Genomic DNA, 25,166 nt, shown 5'->3' with positions numbered 1-25,166 from the left:
GGGTTCTGGCAGGGTGTGAGCAGCCGGGCTGCACGTGTGGGGAGCTTCAACCTGAGTCCAGGTCTCAGGTGACGTCCCTGCCAGTCTGCAGCTGGCCCAAGGCCTTGGAGGCCAGGCCATGTGAACCCAGGCTTTTGGGAAAAGTCGTCTTCTGTTGATTTCCATCGGTTGACCAACAACCACAACCACAGGGAAAATCACCTCTGAGTATTTGAAACCGGTGACATGGAAACAAGCAGACACACGCATGGCCCTCCCCAGCAGACAGAGGGGCAGTGGCCGTGCCTCTGCGGTGGTACCCCTGACCACCCTGGAGCCGGCCACAGCGTTCAGCTGCCGTGGGAGGGCCGAGGATGCATTTCATCGCTCTCTAGAACACAAACAGCACTGACTTGTGGATTTCTAGGAAAATGTTGCAACTAGGAATGCTCTGAAAGATTACAGACAATCTTTGGTTTCATGCTTCACAAGAAAAAAAAAACCCAACCCCAGCTGGCTTTGGCTTGTCAGGGACCATGGCCTGTGTCTCTGTGGCAGTTACTTTCGTAGACAGACAGGCCCAAAGGGTATGTAAGAGAGAAAGCAGATAGTTGGCCGGGAAGATTTGAGGGCCGTAAGAAAAATTCAGCCTGGAGGTAGGCATTGTGGAGCAGCAGGCTAAGCCACGGCATCCCACAGTGGAATGCTGGTTTGAGGGCCAGCTCCTCTAGCTCTCTGCTAACGCACCTGGGAGGGCAGCAGATGATGGCCCAAGTACTTGGGTCCCTGCCAGCCATGTGGGAGACCTGGATGGAGTTCCAATCTCTTGGCTTCAGCCTACCCTAGACCGGGTTGTTGGGGACATCAGCAGATGGGAGATCCATCCTTTGCCCTCTCTGTCACTCTTTCAAATAAATGAATAGATCTTAAAAAAAAAAAAAAAGACTAAGGCTGTCTGATGGTGACTGGATCTGACCTGCCCGCGCTCAGGTCTGAGCAGACAATCCTGCTGGCTCACGCCTGCTGCTGACTTGGTGCCCTTCCCTGGCCTCAGTCGGCGAAGGCAGGCCAAGACAAGCCAGGCCACTGCTATTCACCCAGCCCACAGGAGCAGCCCCAGGGCCACCAGGTGGGCACACTGCTTCCAGGAGCAGTGCTCGCCCGTAGTCCCAACTGGAAACCATGCGAGAAAAGGCATTTGAGGACATGGCTTCCTTGACGTCACAGGAGTCAGTAGATGGGCTTCTGCAGGTGCCTCCTGGCTAGCCTGGGTTCCATGCTGCAGTGTCCAGGCCCAGGGGCTGCAGAAGATGGGCTCCAAGGAAGCTCCAGAGAGCTTCACCCGGTGAACAGGTGTCAGCTGTGCCTATTGAGCAGTCAAGCAAATGTGGGACTAACACAAAAGTTGTGGAAGAATCTTTGTGTTTTCCACAAGCACATCATTGTCTGGGAGTGCCAAGAAGAGGCAAGAAATCAAGTTCAAATTCAGGAGACCCGCCTCTTTGTCGCCAAGTGCACTGAAAATTTTTCAGTCCTCCGAATCCAGCATACTGTTCCTCACCTCCAGCCTCTGAACACACTGTTCCTGTTGTCTGCTTTCCACTTGCCCATCAGATTTCAGTTCAGACAACACTGCCTCCAGGAAGCCCCCTGTGCTGACATTCCTCTGGAGCTCACCAGTGCCTCTCCTCCTACCACCATAGCATGTGCCAGGGACAGGTCTGTCTTCCGTACCAGATGGCATGTTTGGCAAGCGTAGGGGAACGGCTGCCTTATTCACTGACCTATCCCCAGCATTCATTCATGGACTTGCCAACCAGCCAGCCTGCGGAGTACCTAGCATGAACCAGTCAAATGATGAAAGAGAAAGGCCGTGCCGAAGCTGTGTTAACCAGGGGAGACATCCTGGAAGAGGTGCACTTAGAGATTTTCTTTGAGAAAGTTCGAAGAAGGAAGGCAACGGGGAGGCATGGGATCTGGATGCCTCATGGTACGGCCCCCATGAACCGTCTGGGTTCCCCTGGGGGTCAGGGAATCACGAGTGAGGGGAAAGTGTGCTCCCCTTCACGGAGCTCCTCCCCATGACCTCGTGGTTCTGCAGATGCCACCCATGGTAATCACACTTGTCAACCCACCCAGAGCCGGCTGCAGGCCAGGCCGCTTCCTGGTCTCTCTGATTTGATCTTTTAAAGCTCCATCGAGTGGGGCTGCTTGTCCTCATTTCTGCAGATGAGAGACTGAGCCTCAGAAAGGGTGGGACGTGGCCAAGACTGCAGAGCCACGGAGCCAGGAGTCACAGCCAGGGCTATGCGGCTGAGCGTCAGTGCTCCTCCAACATCTTGCTCCCAAATCTTCTCCGAGAACGGACCCTCCTGCAGCTCTTACAGAAGATTCTCACAGATGTCTGCCATCTATCCGGATACACCAGACAAGCCTTGCATGAATTGTCTGTCCACATATTAGAACCGCAGGTTCAGTTCATGGAGTTTATAGAAAGTTCTGTCCCCTTGCGAATCAAGCCCTCTGTAGCTGTGGGCAATCCACTCACCCTCTTCCGTGTCAGTGTGCTCAACAATGTGGAATAATAATAGTACCTCCTCCTAGGGTTGTCGGACGGTTAGAGAAGGTAATTCCCCCTAAAGCACTTAGGATAAACAGTGGTGCACACAGCTCTGTGAATGCTTGCTGTGGCTAGGCGATCCAAGCTGAGGCCAGCCCTCCTGGTCAACATCCCCCAAAGCAGCCTTCCTTTGGGGAGGAAAAGCATGATTTTGTTGGTTAACATTGCTCCCTGCCCTCCTGACAGCCTTCTCCCTTCTGAGCTCTAATTCTAGGAGAGATGGAGAAGTGTGTGTCTCACCTGGCACTATTTGCCTGGATGAAGCCAATATGATACTGCTACCATTGCTGGCTTTGATCTAGGAGCTTGCATTTTATTTTATTTTATTTTTATTTATTTATCTATTTATTTGAGAGGTAGAGTTACAGAGAGAGGGAGTGACAGAGAGAAAAGTCTTCCATCTACTAGTTCACTCCCCAAACGCCACAACAGCTGGAGCGTTTTCTAACCTCCCTTTGCTATGTGTTAGGCACAAGGCCCCGAGGTGAACCGGTGAACCAAGTCTGGAGAGAGAAGGAAATCTTGCCTTTGTCGCATGGGAGAAGGGGGATGGGAGAGGAGCAGCCTCAGGAGAGTTGTGACAGCAGAGGGCTCCTGTGGACGCCAGCATCTGAAACTGATTCTGCGAAAGCTGTGCCCATTTCTGGACAGTCTTCCTGCAGCGCCAGGGACACGTGTGCTCCTGTACAAAGGACCATGTGTTGCCCTGTCAGCAGGGGCAACGAAGCCTGAGATGTTCTCCATTTCCCCTTGCCAGAGAGGTTAAGCTGTAGGCAGGTGCTCCGCAGGTGAGGCACGGTCAGGGCCTGGGCATGCCTGCTGCCCTCAGAACGGCCTATGGGCCACCATCAGCCCTGCCTGGAGCTTTCCAGGACAGCCCCCTCCCCACTGCCTCCCATCTGCTGCTCACCAGGGTTCGAACCTTGGCCACTTTGTTAAAAATCCTGATGCTCAGGGCCATGTCCCAGGCCAGTTAAACCAGAATCTCTGGTTATGTGGTCCAGACATCACTAGGGTTTGTTAACACACCAAGCACTTGAAACTATGCCTGAGAAAACGATACTGAAAAGTAAGTCTATTTGGTGCAGGGGGATTTTTAAATACACGTCTAGTTTTTTCATAGTATGCATTATTTTCGTGGACTTTGGGAAGACTCCTGAATTTCAAATGTTTCTGCAACCAAATAGACATCTTTTAATTCCATTTTTAGGAGCTTCTTGAAGTGCCCTCATATTGTATGTATACATTTTTAATCTAAAATAATAATTGCACATATTTATGGTATGCACCACGAGTTGTCCATACATGTGTACAGTGTGTAATGACAAGATCATATTAGCACCTCAGACATTTGTCACCTCTCTCATTAGGAACATTCAAAATCCTCTTTACCAGCTATTTTGAAACATACGATTGTAATCATCCATAGTTACCCCACTGTGCAAGAGAACATTAGAAATTTTTCCTCTTACCCAACCGCACCCTGTGCCCGTCAGCAGTCCTCTCTCCCTCCTGTCTCCTCCCACCCCTCTTACCCACCGACCCCGGAAACCCCAATTCGAATCTTACTGCTAGGAGCTCCCCTTTGTAGCTCCCACAGCTAAGTGAGAACACACAGGTTGGTCTTTCTGCAGGTATTGCAAGCATCCACGCTCCCCGGCTGATTCCACGGAGGCAGCCCCGTCCCACTGGCTCCCGCACAGTCTCCCCTCCCAGCCGCTGCTGTGCCCTCTCCTCTTGCCTGGGCCACGCAGGCAGCCTCCTCCACTGCCCAGCTCTGACTTCTCCTCCGGACTTTTCTCCCAGTGCTCTCCTACTTTCCAACTCAACTGGAGGCCTCCCTCTCCCCTGAACAGGCCCAACGTTCCCCATACGCCCACCTCTGTTGTGCTGCTCTCTGCTCCATTTCTTGCCCACATTCTGTCCATTTGTCAGGCTCATCTTAAAGATCCCTCCTGCATCACCATCGTGGTTCCTGGGGGCACTTCCCACTGTGGGTTCACAACATGTGCCATCTTCCCCAACTCCACCCCACCCCGGGGGAACCCATTCCACCAGGGCGCAGTGGGGTCCCGGTTATCGTGTTTATCCTAAAGATCCAGCACTTGGCTGGGCACACAGGGGCTGCCTTGGCACAGCTGCCCCCTCACCCTGCAGAGAGCAGACTCAGTGCTGCTAGGGGGTGGGGGGCTTGTCTGAGGCTTGCAGGGTCCCAGACCATCGCCGCCACCGCAAGGATTATTTGGCATGCCCATTTGTTTCATTAAATTAAAGCTCTTTTAAAATTGCTACTCTAAGAGGAGTGGGTAAAACCCACATTAGGAGAGTTGCCTTGGTCCTTGCAACTTAAATGTTGCTTAGAAAGAAAAAGTTTTCTATCATTTGTAGCACTGTTAACCCAGAACTTCAAATGCGGGCTCCCTCCCTCCTAAATAATAGCCTTGCTCTTCAGCGGGGGCGAGAGGGGTTCATTACCTCGGCCCGCGGAAACCGACCCCCGACTTCAAAGGGAAGACTCCCCTGTGGCTGCTTCCAGCTCAGTCTGGCAGCCGGGGCCTGGCCCCCGCTCAAGCCCAGGATAAATGTTCTTTGAATGCAGAGACTCGCATCTGAACTTGGCCCACACCTCTGTTTTCCCTTCACGCTATGGAAATCGTTTAGTAATTTGCCCTTATAAATCTCAGGCAGCGGCCAGACACAGTTCACATGTAGAAGCAGTCTCCACCGAGGAGGACCTCACCTCCCCACACGGCCAGCCATGTGCCTCTCTGCGGGGCCAGCCGTGCGCCCCACGTCTGGGCTCCTGGCATCCATCCAAGCTGCTGCTCCTGTACATGACGGTGATGATGGCCTTTTACGCACTCACCCCCTGCCCTTGCCCTGCACCCACTCCCTCCACCCACCCATCTCCCCCCCAGGACTATCTTGAGTGTGGGTGAGCCATACTCCAGGTCAGAGTTTGTGCCGATGGGGTTGCAGGTGTGCGGCAGGCTTTATGAGAGAGCAGGTCATTTTTAAAATTATTTTCTCCTTAGACTGGCCCAGAGGTCTCGGGAGGAACTCCAGAAAGTGCTGGCCCCCAGTCACCACACCCTAAGAGAACAGAAGCACAGCAGAGGCCGAGTGAGTCTCATCCAGCACCCCACTGGGCAAAGGCACATTTATCTGGCATGTTTAAAAGGGCCCGGGCCGTGCTAGGCCTGGACCCAGCTGCGGAAGCCGCTGGGAGGTGTGCAGAGGAGGTCTTGAAGAGCACACGGCGTCTACTACGCTTGGCCCTGGGCGGCCCTGCAGAGCGGGAGAGGAAATGACCTGCACACGCTGCGCTGCCCTGGGATTTTGTGGCGCTGCGGCAGGCCTCACGCAGGAACTGGAGCCCAGAGGAGAAACAAGTCGAGCTTTCTGGCCAGAAACAACAACACGAAAAATGTGTTTGCACATGCCTGCACAGTCATTGCTTGGAGGATAAATCAGCTGCGAGGCGGCCAAATTTTGCTCCTTGCTTCAAAAAGCTGTTAAGAAAATGACACCTCAAAGTTAACTAAGAACGCAGAGATTAATATTTGGAGTTCACGATTTCTGATGAGAGTTGCGGTTTTGCCATTTGTCAAGGAAAGCACGAATTAGACACAGCGGGAAGAGGAAACAGCTTCCCCGCTATCAGCGTAAATTCTCGGGACTCTGCTCTGTTACACAACGCCTGACTTCCTCTTTGTGCAGTAACATGAACGAGCAGTTGTCTGAAATATTAAATACACAAATCCTCACCTTGTAGAGCTGTGCTTTTCATATACAAAGGGGAGCCTGAGGCATTACAGGATGACAAGGTCACAGACCCAGAGAGCGCTCCCTGGTGCCCTGACGTCCTGTGAGAGTCTAGGACACCGCTTTCCAAGTTCATTCTCGTTTTCAAAGCCACAAGCTGATAACAATAAGAAGGCAGCTTTTCAATCTTCTACCACCCTCCTCCTTGCTCCCTTATGACCTCGGGAGAGCAATCACCAAGGCAAAGACGGCCTTTGTCTCCTGCCAGGATTCCTTCCAAACGCATTCATTCAGCCCGCATTCGGTTCTCTCACATATGTGAGCACTTAGACCCTGGAATAACTAAGTTTCCTGTGAGCCGAGAATGCTCATGGCTTTTCAATCCACTCCAGAAAAGATTTACAAGATGATCAGATAAAAACTGTTTCAAAGCTCAGAACAGATCCTCTGACTGTCCCCTCGACTACCTTGTGTCTCTTATCACAAGTGTACGTTATGCACTTCTGGCTGTCTTCCCAAAGTTCCAGACATCTTATGGGAAGGGTGAGTCATGAGGGGATTGCTTTCACGGCTCAGGACGGTCTCAGTGGAGCAAAGTGGGAGAGTCTGAAGTGCTTGCAGACGACAGATTGGGGACTCCACATGGATGCAAGCGAAGAAAGCAGTAGGAAAATGTTGCTTGCCAGCTTTCAATAAAGGGCTAAGTGTCTTATACGCGCTGTGTCAACTGGGCGGTATGGGGCTGTGGCAAGCCTGGAAAGAACAGAAGGCAGAGAGGAGCCCCCTTGTGAATGAAATGATTGAAACTCTGCAGTAACTGGTGACAGGGGAAAAAAGATCTACTCTCTTTCTCCCATTAAGGTTGTTTTCCAGTGTGAAGATTTATGACGGCAATTTTAATAAGCAGTGAGGTCAGTTATTTCCTGAAGTGTCTTTTAATCCCAGTGCCCCTTAACCTATGTGTGGTGAGACAAAAATGATTACTATTATGAAACCACTTTAAAAATGCGTGAAAAATGGAACTAAAAGTTGAGTTTATTTTGGTGCAAAAATTACGAAATCCAATGTGTAGTTTTCACAAAATTCACAGAAATTTTATATTATGAAATAAAAAATTATGCACGGATTTCAAAAATTTTTGCAGCAAAATGAGCTGATATGTCGATTTCATTTTCCCATGGGTTCCCTGAAGTCCCCTGGGATTTGTGTCTAGGGTCTTTGCCCTTTGACATCCCATCCAACACAAGTTATTTCTCCCAGAATGCTAACTGGAGCACAGTGTTTTTGAGTCCAGTTACAGCACAGGAGTGAGAATCCCAGGGGAAGGACAATGAGGAAACCTCCCATATCTTCCTGATCTGACCCAGTGCTGTCTGACGGATACACGAGAGGAGCCATGTATGGACTTTCACTTCTCTAGCTGCCACATTACAAAAGTGAAGCAAAACAGGCAAAATTAATCTTGTATATTTAATTATGCCTAATGTAAGACATTATCATTTCAAAATGTGGTCAATATAAAAACTATTAGCTCAGTATTCTACAGTGGTTTTTTTTGTCATACCAAGTCTTCAAAATCCAATGTGAATTGAGTTCCTGCCACCTACTTGGGAGACCCCGAATGCATTCCCACCTCTCGACTCTGGCCTCCACCCAGCCCCTGCCATTGCGGGCATTTAGGGAGGAGACCTGCAGAGAGGATCTCTCTCTCTCCCTTCTTCCTTCCCTCTTTCTCTCTCCCCTCTCTCAAGTATACCAGAGAAAAGAAATCCAGTGTGTATTTCACACATACAGCACATCTCAATTCAGACCAACCAGATTTCAAGTGCTTATTAATCACATTTGTAGAGGCTACTCTATTGGATAGTATACTTTTAGATGAGAAATTTACATTCTAAAGGAGAGATGGGAAAGAAGAAAAACATGTGAGCTCAGCAGCTGGGCGAGGGTGTGAATGTGAGGGCTGCGCTGGAGCAGCCGCACCATCAGGTGAGTGGGCAGAGTCGCTGTCGAGCACATGACTGGACCCCTTCCATGATTTTCAAGGAGCAAAAATAAAATATGTGTGTTATTTTGAAGTCAGTTTGGGTGTGTGGACTGTGATTCTTTGGCCAGCACCTCCTTGAAACTGGTCCCCTGGGTCTGGCTGTGTAAGGGTTACGCGAGCATACCCAGTTAGGAACGGAGTAGATGTAAATGAGAAGGCAGCGTACAAAGCCTCTGACTGATGGGTCATTGTCCGTGTGAGAGAGATGGGCACAGGCCAGATCTCCACCATCGCCCTGATCCTCTCAAGGAGTGCCCATCCCTTACCTGGCATGGACGACAGCCAGCCCGGGAGGGCACGGAGCCAGCACATCAATCACACACAAGCAAGGACATCATCTGGCACGGCTCACTGGTGCTCAGCTGCATTAATCAGGAACACTGGGAGGACACAGCCCTTGGCATGTGGTACAACGTGGGGTGGTTACCTGGGCGCAGCAGGGTGCACGAGGCTGGCGGCCCTCAAGTGCGCCACAGTCAGAACACAAGCAGAAAAGACAGCCGCTCGGGCCTTCACACGCAGCCAGAACCTGAACTCATCCTACAGCGGGTGGGAGTAGGAGCACCCCGAATCAGCATGTCAGCGCCATCCTGGTGTTCTGGTCTCACAAAGTCCTGTCAAAGAGCTACCACGCTGCCCTGCCAGAGTTATCTATTCCCCAGGCCATCTTCCTGGAACGGGGGCCTGGCTCCAGGGTCCCAGGATAATCCCAGCTATCATCTTGAGGCTCACCCAAACATCTGGCTGACCCCACATAAATGAAAGAGGGTCAGGTATCCCAAAGGGGCGAAATGAAGACGAGGCTCATGAAGAGAATTGTGTTGGGCGCTCCGTCTGGGCAGCACTGATGGCTTCAGAGCAGACTTAGATAATTTCAAGGAAATGACTCCAAACATGGGGCACTCGGAGGCCTGGGGCCCAGGAAAGACACCTGACATTCTGCATCTAAGGACATTTTTTGGGGAAGCAGTCCCAGAACAAGAGAGAATAAAATCCACACACAGAGTGGAGCAGAGTAGGGGAGACCAAATGACAGAGACGGTCCAGCTGACAGAGCCCTCAGGCCAGCTCTACCCCACAATGGTCAGTTTTGGCAGCCAACAAATTCTCTGTTTTCTCACTTTTACTAACTTGCATTGTATGGCTTGCAACTCAAAGAATGCAGGCCGATGAGTTCAATGCTTTCAAGACCAAATCTGCAGATTCTACTCTCATGGGAACCGAGGGCCCAGTGGCCAAGCAAAGTCCTGTCCCCTCCAGGTCCAAACGTGTACCAGGGGGGCCAAGGAAGCAGAACTGCTGCCAATGCAGGCACAGCAAATGTTTTCTCCTCACCAGAACACGGGAGTGGATGTGGAAGGTCAGGGCCCTGTCCAGGAGGTCACCTCCAAACACCTCCGCGAACACACTCGTCCCACTCCCCCCGTCCTGCTCACAGCACCTCAGTGGCTGCCCAGGACATGCACAGTGATCTGTGAGACCTGGCCCCAGCCACTCTTCAGTCACGTGCCAGCCGCTCCCAACTCCCAGGTGCAGTCTTTGGCCACTCTGGAAGGCCTCCCGTTTCTGTAACAGAAGCTTAGTTCCACCTCAGGGCCTTGGCACAAGTTGCCACTGCCATCTGGAAAGTTCTTTCTTCTGTGTTTCTCTGTGTCATACAGATCTCACTTTATTCTCCATCACCTTTTTTCATTTTCGAGGTTTGACAAGCAGAGTTACAGGTGGTGAGGGAGAGGAAGAGAAATACAGGTGTGTTCCATCTGCTGGTTCACTCCCCAAATGCCCACAACGGCCAGGACTGGGTCACGCCAAAGCTAGGAACCTGGCACTCTATAGGGTCTTCCACATGGATAGCAGGGGCCCAAGCACTTGTGCCTTCCTCTGCTGCTTTCCCAGACTGGAAGTGGAGCAGCCAGCAATTGAACTGGCACTCACACGGGATGCGGGCATCATAGGCAGCAGCTCAACCCACTGCACAACCCCCTCCACTACTTTATTTTCATTCCCTTAACAACTGCTACTGTTTGATTTGTTTTGTTGGCTGTTTATTATCTGTCTCCCCAAGATATGTAAACTCCTCCAGAGGAGGAATTTCATTTCTCTTGTTTCTCTTCATTTCTCTCCCCAGTGTCTAGAAGAATGCCTGGCACAAAGCAGATGTTCAGTAAACATTTCCATTACACAAACTGGACAGTCACAGGCCGCTACTGCTGACAGCCACGCCCGCCTTCTCCGGACTCTCGTCCTCTCAGTTCTTCAGCCAAGTCTAGAGCTCACTTGTCTGGCTGACCCAGTCACCACTGGGCACTGCTCTGCAGACATTCTGTCTGAGGTCATAGCTGGACGTGGCTCTCAACCTGCAGGAGTGTAGACTGGCAGGCCAGACAGACACAAGACAGTGTGGGAAGTGCTGGGACCTGGCTGTGCTCCAGCAGTGTGCAGGAGCACAGTGTGCAGGGTGGGCGTTGGGCCTGGTAGCTAAGACATGCGTGAGGATGCCCGCATCCCACACCGGAGTGTCTAGGTTCAAGTCCCGGCTCCAGCTCCGGACTCCAGTTTGGGTCCCTGCTGCCCATGTGGGAGACTTGGCTTGAGTCCCTGGTTCCCAGCTTCAAATCCACTGGCCATTGTTGGCATCTGGGAGTGAACCAGCAGACAGGACTCTTCTCACTCTCTCCCTCTCAAATACATTGTTTGAAAAGATTTATTTATTTATTTATATGAAAGTCAGAGTTATAGAGAGGGATCTTCCATTCACTAGTTCACTCTCTAGATGGCCACAATAGTCAGAGCTGGGCCAGGCCAAAGACACAAGCCAGAAGATTCTTCTGGGTCTCCCACGTGGGTGGAGGGGCACAACTACTTGGGCCATCTTCCACTTCTTTCCCAGGTGCATTAGCAGGGAGCTGTATCAGAAGTGGAACAGATGGGACACATACTAAGTGGTGGCCATATGGGATGTTAACATCACAGGTAGTAGCTTTACTCACTACACCACAAGGCCAGCCCCTCAAATAAACTTTTACAAACTAGAAGAGTGTGGTCTTTCTGTTGGGTACAAGAAGTTCAGGCCTTAAAGGCAGGGGAGGTCACAGAGAAAGATCCTTAGGGATGTGCACGTCCTCCCTCTTGTACATCTCACAGATAGGAGTTATAAAAGCAGCCCTCCCAGTACCCCCTCCCTCCAGCGTAATGCAGGTGAGAGGGACAAGTCGGAGCAATTCACCCCAAAAGGAGGGGGAGCCGGAACCTCAAGTGCAGGGGAGAGTTTGGGATTATGTATTGTGTTTGTGCATCAACAGTCAATTAGATTATTTACGCTCATTAAGTGGATTTTACATTAACCTGAATATCTGGTTTGGGCATCATCTTATAGTTTGCTAAATTAGCAAACTGACACTCCTGTCCTGATTCGGGTTGAGGCGAGGCCCTGTGGGCAGGACACAGCCCAAGCCTTCACCCTTTGTCCCAAGGGCCTCACGTGTAAGAGCAGCCTGGTAAGAGGCAGGCGCTACCCTACTCTCCAGCAGGCGCCTACTCAGCTCGGCCCAGCAGACAGAGGAGAGTATGGGATTCTGGGAAAAAACCCGCTTGGAGAGCAGTAGAGGCTCTGGGGAGCCAGAAGAGTCTCCAAATAACCTGATGCCTCCGAAGCTACTGAGTGGAGCCGGAGACCTTTTGTCTAAACCTGGCCTAACAAAAGCAGCAGGGCTCATTGTCAGAAGGAGGCAATACCCGACTCCGCCAAGTTACCAATCCGTCAGAACGGGCAGAACGCACTTGTTTTAAAATGAGACCAGACATGCATTTTCAGCTATGTTAGGTACTCTCAAAGCTTGTGGAAAAATGGAATTAAGATTTCCTTGAGCATTTGGAAGGCTTCTCGCAGGGTGAGGTAGGAGATCGGGCTTTGGTTTAGCTGACGTTCATTGGGGAGAGAGCCTTCCGGCTGCCAGGGGCAGGTTAGTAGTTGTGCCCCCACAATCTGCCATGCAATGACTTGCAGGGGCTCCTCAATAGCTTTGTGGAAAATGGAATGACAAGACATGCTTATTTTGGTGCAAAAAACTGAAATCCATATATCTTCATGGCAAATCTTCATCTTCAAAACCTTCATGGAAAATGTGTCCTAGGAAGAAACTATACAGAGATTTCCATTTTGGGGCCCCCAAATAAACTTAGCTTTTCCTTCCATTTTTTCATGAACTTTTTGAAGTGCCCTCATAGTTCACAGGGGTTCTGACAGACAGTAAGAGTCCAGAAGCATGCCCAGTGCCACGGCTCACTAGGCTAATCCTCCACCTTGTGGCGCCGGCACACTGGGTTCTAGTCCCGGTCGGGGCGCCAGATTCTGTCCCGGTTGCCCCTCTTCCAGGCCAGCTCTCTGATGTGGCCAGGGAGTGCAGTGGAAGATGGCCCAAGTGCTTGGGCCCTGCACCCCATGGGAGACCAGGATAAGTACCTGGCTCTTGCCATTGGATCAGCGCGGTGCACCGGCCGCAGCGCGCTGGCCGCAGCGGCCATTGGAGGGTGAACCAACGGCAAAGGAAGACCTTTCTCTCTCTCACTGTCCACTCTGCCTGTCCAAAAAAAAAAAAAAAAAGAGTCCAGAAACAGCGGCAAGTTCAAGCCCCCAGCTCTTCATGGGAAATCAAGGGGTGCAGAAAGATCTTCCACTATTGGGAATGAGAGGTGGGGGAAGGGGATAAGGAGGAGAGACTCCAGAACTTCTGAAAAAAACCCAGGTTTGCAACTGAAAGTACGTTTTAAACGATATTAGAAAAAAAAGAAAAGCTTCATTAGGTCAGCCACAAGCTGAGCTGACACCAGGGAGAAGTGGATCAGTTACCTGGCGGACAACCATGAGACTCACAGAGATGGCAGAGGGACAGCTGCATCCCATATAGGAGGCAAGTTCAAGTGCCAGCTGCTTTGGTTTGGATCCAGCTCCCTGCAAGTGTCCCAGAAAGGCAGTGAAAGATGGCTCAAGTGCTTGGGCCCGTCATCCATGTGGGAGACCCAGACAGAATACCTGGCTCCTGGCTTAGGCATGGCCCAGCCCTGGCTATGGTAGGCATCTGGGGAGTGAACCAGTAGATGGAAGTGCGCTCTCACTCTCTCTTTCTTTCTCTCTCTCTCTCTCTCTCTCCCACACCATCTGTCGCTCTTTCAGATAAACAAATCTCCAATGTGTGTGTGTGTGTGTGGTGAGAGAGGATGCAAGGTGACAAAAATGATACAGAAGAATGCTTGGGTCCCTCATTCTGTCTCACCACATCTGAGAATTACAGAAACTCACACATGAGATCAGAAACAGCACTCAAAGACATAATCACTGGCGAGTAAATGGAAATGGCTCAGAGTAGTTTAGGTAAAAATAAAGTACGGGGTGGGGGGTGGGGCAGGCATCCCGAGAAGCCTTACGCAACAGGCTGGCTGCTATCCGCAGAAAGGCCTGCGTGCTGGCGCCCAAAGCTTGCTGGAAGCCGCTCCCTAGGCTGATACAAAACTTGAGTCCTGAGCCTCTAATGGGCTTCCCTGTGCAAGGACATCACATATATGTTGTTCCTTGCAGGGGAGGGGCGTGAGCTGTGTGAGACCTACGATGGGCGGGAGCCAGCGCAAGGAAGCTCGGGGCTCTGCCAGACCCGGCCTGTGGCTGTTCCCCTAGGAGCTGGCCGTATAGCCTTACAGCACGGCTGCAATCAATCTCACCGAGGGCACACTTCAGGCTGAGTTTTGTGAGTCACTGGAGTGAGTCTGCAAACACAGTGGTGGCCGTGGGGACTTCTGACACAGGCCCTTCACTTAAACACCAACTATTTCAATTTTAAGAAAATAATCTACTTTTATACTACACATCTGGAAAGAAAAAGAAACTTCTCAAAGAACATAAAAATTGGTTGGCTCCAGATTTTTTCCTTTGTCCCCTCATATGAAGCAGCTTAGAAGGTCCTGAGGAGGGAAATCTGAGAGTCAAACAATTTCAGTCTTCACAGCGAAGGCAACAGGCAGCCTCAGATACCTAACCAGACCTGCTGGTGGCTGCCACTTTAAGCTTTTGTAATGTGAGGCTGGGGGGCTCCGCATGCCCAGTTCCTGGAGGGCACCCAGCTCCCACATTCGGAAGTGCAGTGGGGTTGCTTCGTCCGAGAGCTCTGTGACCTGAAGCTCACCCTTCCCATTTCCCTCAGCGCTCTCTTCCCCCCGGGATTTTACTGAGACCGACGCACAGATTCTGCGTGCCTTACCTTTCGCCCCACGATTCTGGAGGTATCCTCTGCCACAACTGGTGGTCACTTCCACAACTGTTTGTTCTCAATGGCTGCTCCACACAAAGAAATGGGCTCAACTGGCAGAACGGCTGAGCTGATTACTGAAGGAACAAGATTCCAGGCCTCGTCCAAGGACAGGGGGTGGAAGGAGAGAAGAGCGACCTCTGGCCCCGGGGAAGCGGTGTCCTCACTTCACCTGCCATCCCTGCCCTACACATTCCCGAAGCCATGGTTTAAATGAACAAACAAAAGCATCTGGACTTCCGTCCACCCAAGAGTGGCTGCACAGCGCAATGGAAAAGATGGCCGACATTTCAAGAAGACTGAATAACAATTTTTGTGTTTTTTTGCTTTTAACAAATTCACTCCCATTGAATGACTTGGGTCATCTCACAAGTGCATTTCGCATGGTTGATAAACCACTCAAATACAATTATTGCTTGTCATTGAGCCCTTCTCTCACTGGCTTCTGACTTGGCCCTCAGGTGTCCTGTGGTTAGCTACGCTTTTACAAAGCAATTCTACAGCAGGATCTCAACTGCATAAAAGAAGAGTATTTTTTTTTTTTTTTGACAGGCAGAGTTAGACAGTGAGAGAGAGACAGAGAGAAAGGTCTTCCTTTTTCTGTTGGTTCATCTCCCAAGTGGCCACTACGGCTGGCACATTGCGGCCGGCGTGCTGCACTGATCTGAAGCCAGGAGCCAGGTGTCGCTCCCCCATTCGTGGAGGAACGACATTAGACCCTGTGCTATTCTTGTCTGCTCGGCCCTTCCCGGGTTTGCTGCTGGTCCTTCCCGGGTTGGCTGCCGATCCCTCCACCTCCGTGGAGGGGCGGCTCCCCCTGCCACTTTCCCCACTTCCACGGGGGAGTGGCACACCACCGGCCGGCTCTCTCGAGGGCTGCTCAGATGTTATCCGGATGTTCCTGGTGCATGTTGTCTCTCTCCTCCTTTATAGTCCTCTTCCACCAATCCCAACTCTGCTACCCACACGCTGAGCACGCTGCTCTCCTCCAAAGAGAGGCAACTGTGTAGAAGTTGTTTACTCCTCTCCCAGCGCCATATTGTGGGAGAGCAGATGCATACAATAAGTCTTAATTCCAGTAACTTAGTCTAGTCCGAGTTGCTCCCCACAGCCAGGTGCTTCCTCCTGGTCTCCCATGTGGGTGCAGGCCCAAGCACTTGGGCCATCCTCCACTGCACTCCCGGGCCACAGCAGAGAGCTGGACTGGAAGAGGAGCAACAGGGACAGAATCTGGCGCCCCGACTGGGACTAGAACCTGGTGTGCCGGCGCCGCAGGCGGAGGATTAGTCTAGTGAGCCGCGGCGCCAGCAAGAAGAGTATCTTGAAGAGTCATTGAGGACAGGTGTCAATCGAGGTGGCCTCTGCATGGTAGACTGTTGAGGGATCTTCAACTTTATTATTTATCCAGGGGCTCTCTGCTCTCAGACTTGTTGGCGCTGTCCTGTCTTGCTCTGGGACCTGCTAGGATTCACACGGTCCCGCTCGCCTGCCCTCAGGCTGCTGGCTGCATTGTGTCTACAGGGGTCTCAGGAAGAAGGCCGAGGAGGCCAGGGCACGTCCGCACAGCGCTGGGTGTTTCTTAGCAGCAGGGGGATCACTCGTGCACAGATGTCATAGCTCTCCTGATATTCGTCCTCAGATATGTAAATAGTGTCATGCAATTTGTAAAGAGTTTACAAACCAGAATCCCCCCCAAAACCTGCTCACCTACAGGATTCTGCTCCTTCCTGTAGAGAGAAACTGAGAAGGCAGAAGGAGCTTTGGAGGGGGAGGTGGGGAAGGGACTCCAGATTTGGTAACAGCAAACATGTTATGAGGTCACCTCAAAGAACTGGTGGAAACATGTGATTGACAGACAAGCTCAGGGGCGGTGCTGTGGTGCAGTGGGTTAAAGCCCTGGCCTGAGTGCCAGCATTACATATGTGCACTGGTTCAGGTCCTGGCTGCTCCACCTCCCATCCAGCTCCCAGCTAATGTGCCTGGAAAAGCAGCAGAAGATGGCCCAAGTGCTTGGGCTCCTGTACCCACATGGGAGACCCAGAAGAAGTTCTTGGTTCCTGGCTCTGGATCAGCTCAGCTCCGGCCATTGCGGCCATTTGGGAGTTAGCCAGTGGACAGAAGACCTGTCTCTGTCTCTACCTTTCTCTGTAACTGTTTCAAATAAAATAAAATAAATCTTAAAAAAATGAAAATATAAAAAAGTTTACTTGGTACACATTTTTTGAAATCTACCCATAGATTTTTCACAATGCACATTTTCCATGAGTTTTTTGAAGCCCCTGCCAAAAATCTTAACTTTCAACAGTCTTAACTCTCCTGAGAATGTTTAAAGTGATCAGGTATTAGCTTCATAATAACTGTGAGGAAAATGAAGCAATGCTGATTCTTTTAAAGAAAACACCAATAAATTTCATTAATTACATATGAAATGCTGAGATATTCCTTAAAGTCTAAAGATGCTCAGACCATTAAATGTATATAAACTTCTGACAGTTACATTATAAGCTAAAATAACTACTATTTGAATTTTAAATGATAGGATAATATCAATATGCAAATCTGATATTTATTTAGTATGATTGGGGAAACAAATTTTAAAGATAAAACAAGGGAGAAAATACAAAGAAAAAGATAGATGTAGCATTTTCAAGCCTCTTTCACAAAAATACAAACACATGGTAAGCAAGACAAAAAGGCAAATGACAAACTGTATTTGCAACACGGGTGACAAAGGATCCACGTTCCTAATGCAACAAGTTTTTACAAGTCAGTTAAAAAATAAGTTACATGAATCAACTGATAAAGAGCATGAAAAGTTAAAATTGACAACGAATGAGTGAAAATATTCACCATTTTGATCACTACAAAGTGAGTCAAAAGTCTAGAAGGTAAGTCACACGTTTTTTGAAATCCTTGGGAGTTTGAAATGAAAGGTTAAATGTCCACTGTTATAAGAAGCACATCTTTTCCTAGAGGCATTTTGTCTCAACTTCCCAAACCTGTTCAAGAGTGCATGCCTGTTAGCTTAGGAATCCCTCTACGGCCAGATCACTGGAGCTGGGCTTGAAGATGTCGACAGTGGACGATCATCTCAGGATGAGGGAACAATCCACAATCAAGGGATTTGCTAAACAGGTTCAGGGAAGCCTTTGCAATGCAGCTGTTAACATCACGCGCACAGCGCTAGGGACTGAGCAGGAAGGTACACAGCCCCGATTCCGTGTGGGGTGGAAAACAAGACAGAAACCAGCGAGCAGCTGCCCGGAGGGTGTAGGAGGGGGTTACGCACTGTGGAATCCGGAGTCCCCGCCCTCAGCTGAGGCTGGCTCCTGCACCCCTCCCTGGGGAACCGAGGGCAGATTTCCTGCCCCACTGCACTGCATTCTTTGTAAAAATGTTCTTAGCAAAAGCACTACATGCAGCTGCAGGTGACCCCTACGAAGTACTTAACATCCTGACTAACTCCAGAGCGTGCACCAGGCCGTTCTTACATTCTTTCAAATTTACGTCAAGTACCTCCAGTCTAAAAATCTGAACTGCTCCAACATCTGAAGCCTGGAGCTTGCACATGATGCCTCTAGTGGAGAATTCCACACCTTGAAACTTGGTGCACACAATTATTTAAAATACTGTCTAAAATCACCTTCAGGCTCTGGTATAAGATATATACGAACACAAGAGTCTTACATTTGCTCTTGGGCCCCATTCCCAAGGTGCGGATGGCACGGTACTGTGCACAAGTATTCCCAAATTTGAAAACGTCTAGAACACTCCCGGTCCCAGACATTTCAGACGCATTTCCCAATCTGCAAGGCTAAGAAGTGTCTAGAAGAAGGACTGCAGAGCCTAGGCTACAACTCCAAGGAGCGAGGCTTTCACCCCTGTGCACTCCAGCTTTCTGTATCAAATGTAGGCTGCATTTTTTGAAAGTTAACACGCGTGCACACAATATCGCTTTTACGAGGAGGTCACCAGGAGTCTTGGGAAAACAGCTGAAACCCATCTTTCTAGGAAGAAGGGCCCAGCGGGGGAGAGCACACCCCCACACTGCAGGAAACCCGAGCCCCCCGGCCCGCGGCCACGCCTAGCCTGCCGGCCAGGGTCTCCACACCGGACACGCCCGCGCACCCTGCACACTGGCCCATTGTCTCCACCGGCCCCGCTGAAGTCAACGAGAACCAGATGGCGCGCAGCGCGCCCGCCCCCGCGCACCTCCGAAGCCGGCTTGCAGCAGCCAGCGCCGGCGCCAGCGCCGGCGCAGCGATCTGCTTTTCATTGGACAGGCAGAAGAAAGCCGCAGAGGGAGGCCATGGTCCTGAGGGTGTCGGGGGAGCTGATGCAATAATTCGATCCCATCTACTCTGAAAGGGCAGGCAGTCCTAGCCGGACGCCAGGGGCTCACTTCCCGCTATCACTACCTCCACAGAGGCAAGCCCTCCCCCGGAACCCAGGGGCTGGGCCGCACGGTCTGCAGGCGCCAGTGCTGGTCAGCTGTTAGTGATCATCATGAACATAAATGCCAGGGCCTCGCTGGGTCTCGAAGTTCCCCTCGTTAACATGCGGCATAATTTAACACCACGGCTGGTTCTTGTGCAGGAGTTCTTCTCAGTCCCAGGGGGCTGCAGTGTCTGCTCGAGGGTGGGCCCTGCCCGTGTGCCACTTGGTGGTGTCCACCTTGCAGGTGCCAGGTCTCTGGACAATGAGTCACGTTGTCTTTGCAATGCGTCTGGTCACTGGGTGGCCGTCCCCAACGTGGCCCAGCACACTGGCCCATCAGGAAGCTGTGTGGCTGGGGCAATAGTGTCCTGAGCCAAAGAATGGCTTGCAGATGGCCCCAGTAGGGAAGTGCCACCCGCAGCTCCAGGGCAGGGAGAGAAGAAGTGAGCCCAGAGCACAGGGTGCGGGGGTGCTTAAGGAAGAGACGTCGGGGGCCCCTAGGGTGAGAGGAGCAGGTGAGTGGCATTTAAACAACTATGAGGGCAGCTGTTGTGTGAGAAGACACTGGGGAAGGGACAGAGCTCCGAAATGCTCAGCAAGGAAAAGGTTCTGGGGCTTCTGGATGTGGTGGCAGAAAAGACCCCAAGAGAAAGACGCGGTCAACGTGAAAGTCTGGGAGAAACAAGAATGGTAAAGATGCCGACATAAGCAACAAACAAGCGACAGGTGCAGGAACCGAAGAGTGAGGGGCCCGGCAGGTGCGTGATAATTGAGATTTTTCAGAGAGCGAAGACAAGTAAACTGCATCAAGGCAGGTGCAAATCAGATGACACTGCGTTTGATTGACAGCTTCCCCTAAATGTGCTAATTATTTCTTTTTGTTCTTCAACAGGAGTAGCCTATTTACTGTCATGAGGCTTGAAGTCCTAGGATGTGAAAGCTGTCCTCTCTCAGCAGGTAGGGGGGGAGCTCTGTGTGAGTGACAGACAACATGCAGCTCTACAGCAACACAGAGACTTTTCACGAAGCTTGACTGCGATGGCGAGAGCTCAAGAAGTGTCAGATCAGGGACAAGGGAAGGGGGCAGCAAGCGTCACGGCGATGGCACCCGTCTAGGTATCAGCCAGCACAGGCCTGGTGGTGCAGCAGTAACGAGTAGCCCTGAACCTCGGGGACTTGGAGAACAGAGCTTCTCCGTCACGCCCATGTCCACTAGAGGCTGGCTGCAGCTCGGCTTGGCGCAGAGCCCAGGCTGATGGAGCAGCCACCATCACAAACACTGCCAAAATAGGGCAGAGACAGGAGGGAGATGAAACCCACACGGGCTCCTCAGCTGCTGCTCCCAGGGACTACCCACACTGCCCTCGCTGCAGCTGGGCACCTGGCTGTGCTGAGCTGGGAAAGGGACAGAGGACAATGCCGCCATGGACGGCTCAGAACGTATGCGAGCGGCTAGGATGGCCACGACCACCTCTCCCAGGCCTGCCTGCCTGCCTGCTGTGGGGCTGCCTCTCCCCTCACTCTTTCCCAGAGATTCTCAGGCTTCTCAAAGCGCTTGCCTAGCACAGCCTTCAGAGTCCATGCTGGACGAAATGATTGCTCACGTGCTTCCAGCTGGGCTCCAAGATCAAACAATGCAACAGAACACCGGCTCAGGTTCCAAGGGCAGTGCGTCACCCCTCTTCGCAGGTGGAGGAGCAAGGGGTCAAAGGTGAAATCCCAGGTCGGGGTGGAATTCTGAGCTGCTCCACTTTCTACCCCCAGGGTGCACACCCTGCATAGTCCCCCCACTCCCCGAGCATAACCGGGCCAGGAAGGACAGTGGGGCAGCACGCCAGTGTTCATACCACGCACCACGCACATGGCACAGGGGGTTCTGCAGGTAGGTGTGACTCAAGCAGCAGCAGACACAGCCGTGCTGTGCAGGGGGACACATGCCCCGCACACGAGGACAGTCTCCAGGACAGCAAGAAAGGCAGATCTCAGCTGCAGGACCTGGCTCCCGACCAGAGCCTGAGGGAACCAGGAGGAGGGTCCTGAGCTCGTGGTGAGAACCCAGACCTGGGTAACACCTTGATTGCAGCGCTGCGAGCACTGGGGTGGAGGACCCAGCTGCCCCGCACCTGCACTCCTGACCCATGGAAGCTGAGGTTTCTAGAAAATGCTTCTGTTTAAAGCCATTAAGGTCCGAGGTAACAGAAAACTAACACACCAGGGCAGTGTAGCTTCCAGCCCTCGGCTCCCACTGAGGATGCCATTTGGCATACTTGTGCCACACGTCACGGTGGAAGGGTCTAGAAAGCCAGCTGGAACGAACCCTCCAAACTGTCGCTTCTGTACAATGGGATACTGCTAAGATACAAGAATAAATTACTGGTAACATGCTACAACGTGCATCTCAGAAACGCCATGCTGGGGCTGGCATGTGCCACAGTGGTTAACGCACTCCTGGGATCCCTGTATCCCACACCAGGGGACCTGGTTCAGGACCTGGGTGCACAGCGCCCAATCCAGCTTCCTGCTAATGCACGCTCTAGGAGGCAGCAGGGGAGGCTCAAGTGCTTGGACCCCTACCACCCGTGTGGGAGATGCAGATGGAGCTCCGGGGTCCTGGCTATATGGCTCGCCTGGCCCAGCCCTGGCCTTTGAGGCATCTGGGACGTGAACCAGCAGATGGAAGCTCGCTCTCTCCCTCTCTCTCCCTTTCAAACAAAATGAAAACAAATGAAATGTAAAACCATTTATGCTGAGCATAAAGCATAAGCCAGTGTACCTACTGTATGACTCATTTATAGACAATTCTAGAGAAAGCAGAACTGATTCATATCGACAGGAGGCAGATGAGTGGTTGCCAGGGGCTGCAGACTGGGAGATGAAGGCACAGGCGATCTGGGGGGAGGACTCGGATGTCCTGTATCTTGATTGTGGTGGTGGCCACCTGGATGACAGTTCATCCAACTGCGTACCTAACGGGGATACATTCTATGATAGGTAGATAATGCCTCAATAAAGCTGGCCTAAAAAAGGAAAAAACAATGCTGCCTTTTCTGAGTCACCTAGAGTTCTGTTGGAAATGCTACAGGACACACCTTTCTGGAACAGAGACACAAATGTGATTTAGAAAAGGTGAATCCAGGAAGACACCCCCAGGCTTCCACGCAGGCAGAACCATCTCCCTGAGGCAGGTGAGCGCCCAGGCTGAGGGCAAAGGTGTGGCTTAAAGGTGAGTGAACCCACTTAAAGAGGAATCGCTCAGCAACCTAAGTCTAGAAAAAGGCGGGGCGTGGAGGGGGGCAACAAGACGCTGTGGTTCAGGAAGAAAGGCCCAGGTTTGGAGGCTCCGGGATGGTCCGGCTGCCATCGGCTCTCCCCTCGCTGTGCAGCAGGGCAGGCTCTATCAGAAGCCCCACTGCGGACCAGCCACATCCCTCTGCTCTGAATCCACAGCCCACAGCCCCCAGCCCCCAGCCCCCAGCCTGGTTAACTTCTAGGGGAGCTGGGGCGTTTGATCAATGTAGTCATCTTCCCCTGGGCTAAGCCCCAGAGGGCCATGGCCTGGGTAACGCTGCCCGTGTGGCCCTTATGGCCTCTGCCTCCGGTGGCAACCCAGCACAAAGAGATGAGGCTCTGCAAGCGGTGATCGAGCCGGGTTTCTTGTGGCCAAGAAAGCAGCAGGGCTCCAGCCCAGAGAGGAAGACTTAAAGAACACATTCCTATCTCTTTCTTTAAATTTTTAAAATTTATTTGACAGATAGAGTTAGACAGTGAGAGAGAGAGAGAGAGACAGAGAGCAAAGTCTTCCTTCTGTTGGTTCACCCCCCAAATGGCTGCTATAGCTGGCGCTGCGCCAATCTGAAGCCAGGAGCCAGGTGCTTCTTCACAGTCTCCCACGCAGGTGCAGGGGCCCAAGCACTTGGGCCATCCTCCACTGCCTTCCTGGCCACAGCAGAGAGCTGGACCGGAAGAGGAGCAACCGGGACTAGAACCGGAGCCCATATGGGAAGCCGGTGCCGCAGGTGGAGGATTTAACCAAGTGAGCCACAGCACCGGCCCCCACATTCCTATCTTGATAGGAGAAAGATGACACCTGCCAGCCAACACCCAGGCTGTGCACAGGCAAGAACCAAGTCCTGATGGAGGAAGTGTGTGTGTGTGTGTAAAGACAAGAGACTTGGGCGATCGTGAGGGGGCGAGGGGTGGTGAGGCAGGTGCACCAGCCACCATGAGGCACAGTGGTGAGACTCAAGCCACAAGAGGGGCGAAAGCAGGGAAAGGCGCTAAGGAGGAAAGGTGGTGGTGAAGAGCTCTGGCACACATGGGCTGTGTGTGTGACGGCTGTGTGTGTGCCAGCGGCTGCAGGCAGCCCCTGCACTTGACCAGTGCTCTCCCTCTGCCCCTGAACTCCCAGATACGATGAACAGACAGCCTTCCACCAGATACCCTGCCCGGAGCCCCTAGCACCAGCAGTCTAGACTCTGCGATCTTCTCTAGGGGGGCTTGCCCTGCCGTCTTTGGGAAGGTTACTGGGACCTCTCGAGGAGCCTCCTGCCTCTCCACGGGCTGAGCTGCACCAATGGGTGCTCAGCCACAGAGAAGGAAACCAGCCCTGCTGGGGCAAACTGAAGCCTCCCAGGCACTCTAACGATTCTCATAACAACCCTACAGGGAAGGCAGCACTATGTCCATTTTACTAATGAAGAACCTGAGACCCAGCAGAATTGACTTACTTCTCCCAAATCTAAGCAGCTGTTAAGAGGCCAGCTGAGCCAAGACCCAAATTTCCTCCCAGCTACTGCTCCCAAGTGGGTCTTCCATAGGAATCCATTCAACTCACTTCCCGGATTTAAATGCTTCAGCCACTCCCCAGTGTTTGCAAAAGTGGTTTTTTTTTTTTTTTTTCCCCCAATGTTTTGGGTTGTGATAGGATTGTTTTGTCCAAAAAAGTTTTTCTTGGTCTGTTTGTACTGGAATAATAAAATACTGCAAATTGGGTAATTTATAAGCTCTAGGACTTCAGTTCTTACAGTTCTGGATGCCAGGAAGTCCAAGATCAGGGTGCCAGTGGGTTCAGTAGTCTGGGACAGCTGTTCACTGCTCCCAAGATGGCGCCTGGGGGGCTGCAGTCTCCCGTGGGAAGGAATGTTCTGTGCATGTGGCGGAAGGCGGAAGGGCAATCAGGTGAACTCCCTGGGCCAAGCCCTTTCTTCAGGGCACCTAATCTCATTCACGAGGGCTCAGCCACTTCCCAAAGGCCCCACCTCCCCGGATGGGTGCACTGGGGCATAAGGTTCAACATGAGTTTTGGAGATCAAACCGCTGAAACCACAGCAAATCTTTGCACAGAACACCAACCCACCACACAGGTGACAGCAAGGCTGACTCAGGCTGTGGGGGCTGAGGCCCAGCACCCTGCTCGTCGGCTTTCCGAGTGGACATCTCCGCTTGCAGTCCTGATACCATGTTGGTTTAAGACTGAACTCTTTTCTAAGAAAGATTTATGTTATTTATTTGAAAGGCAAAGTGACAGAGGGAGAGAGACATATACACACACAGAGCAGAGAGAGAGGGAGAGAGAGGGAGAGAGAGGGAGAGAGAGGGAGAGAGAGAAATATCTTCTACCCACTGGTTCACTTCCAAATGGCCGCAAGGATAAGGGATGGCCCAGGCTGAAGCCAGGAGCCAGTAACTCCATCCGGGTCTCCCACATGGGTGGCAGGGGTCCAAGCACTTGAACCATCTTCTGCTGGGTTCTCAGGCACATTAGCAGGAGCTGGGTTGCAAGCAGAGCAGCAGACTTGTACCAGTACTCAGATACAGGATGCCAGCATTGCAGGGCACAGCTTAATCTGCTGCATCACAACGCCAGCCCCAAACCTGAACCCAAGGAACTGTTGAACCAGCCAATCAGGAGCCAGAGGGCCACCCTTCTTACCATCTTCTCCCTTTTCCTTTATGAGCAGGCCCTCTAGATTTTGCCCTCTGCCTCTCTCTCGAAGCAGCCTCTTGCTTCTCTTTAGTA

General features: G+C 51.8%; 1 protein-coding gene across 1 annotated transcript in view; it reads right to left on the bottom strand.

Annotated features, from left to right (window-relative positions):
* The window catches only part of TGFBI (transforming growth factor beta induced), a 55,478-nt gene extending 40,667 nt beyond the window's left edge, over window positions 1–14,811 (bottom strand). Inside the window, exon 1 of the mRNA XM_089335893.1 lies at window positions 14,663–14,811. The gene's annotated coding sequence lies outside the window, so the exon portion shown is untranslated. The remainder of the gene's footprint in view (window positions 1–14,662) is intronic.
* Between the last annotated feature and the right edge of the window lie 10,355 nt (window positions 14,812–25,166).

Source organism: Oryctolagus cuniculus, chromosome 6, assembly GCF_051225735.1.
Source record: "Oryctolagus cuniculus isolate XC-2025 breed Fujian yellow rabbit chromosome 6, ASM5122573v1, whole genome shotgun sequence".
Lineage (NCBI taxonomy): Eukaryota > Metazoa > Chordata > Mammalia > Lagomorpha > Leporidae > Oryctolagus > Oryctolagus cuniculus.
Note: the sequence above shows the minus strand (reverse complement) of the source record. Positions and strands in the feature narration are given on the sequence as shown.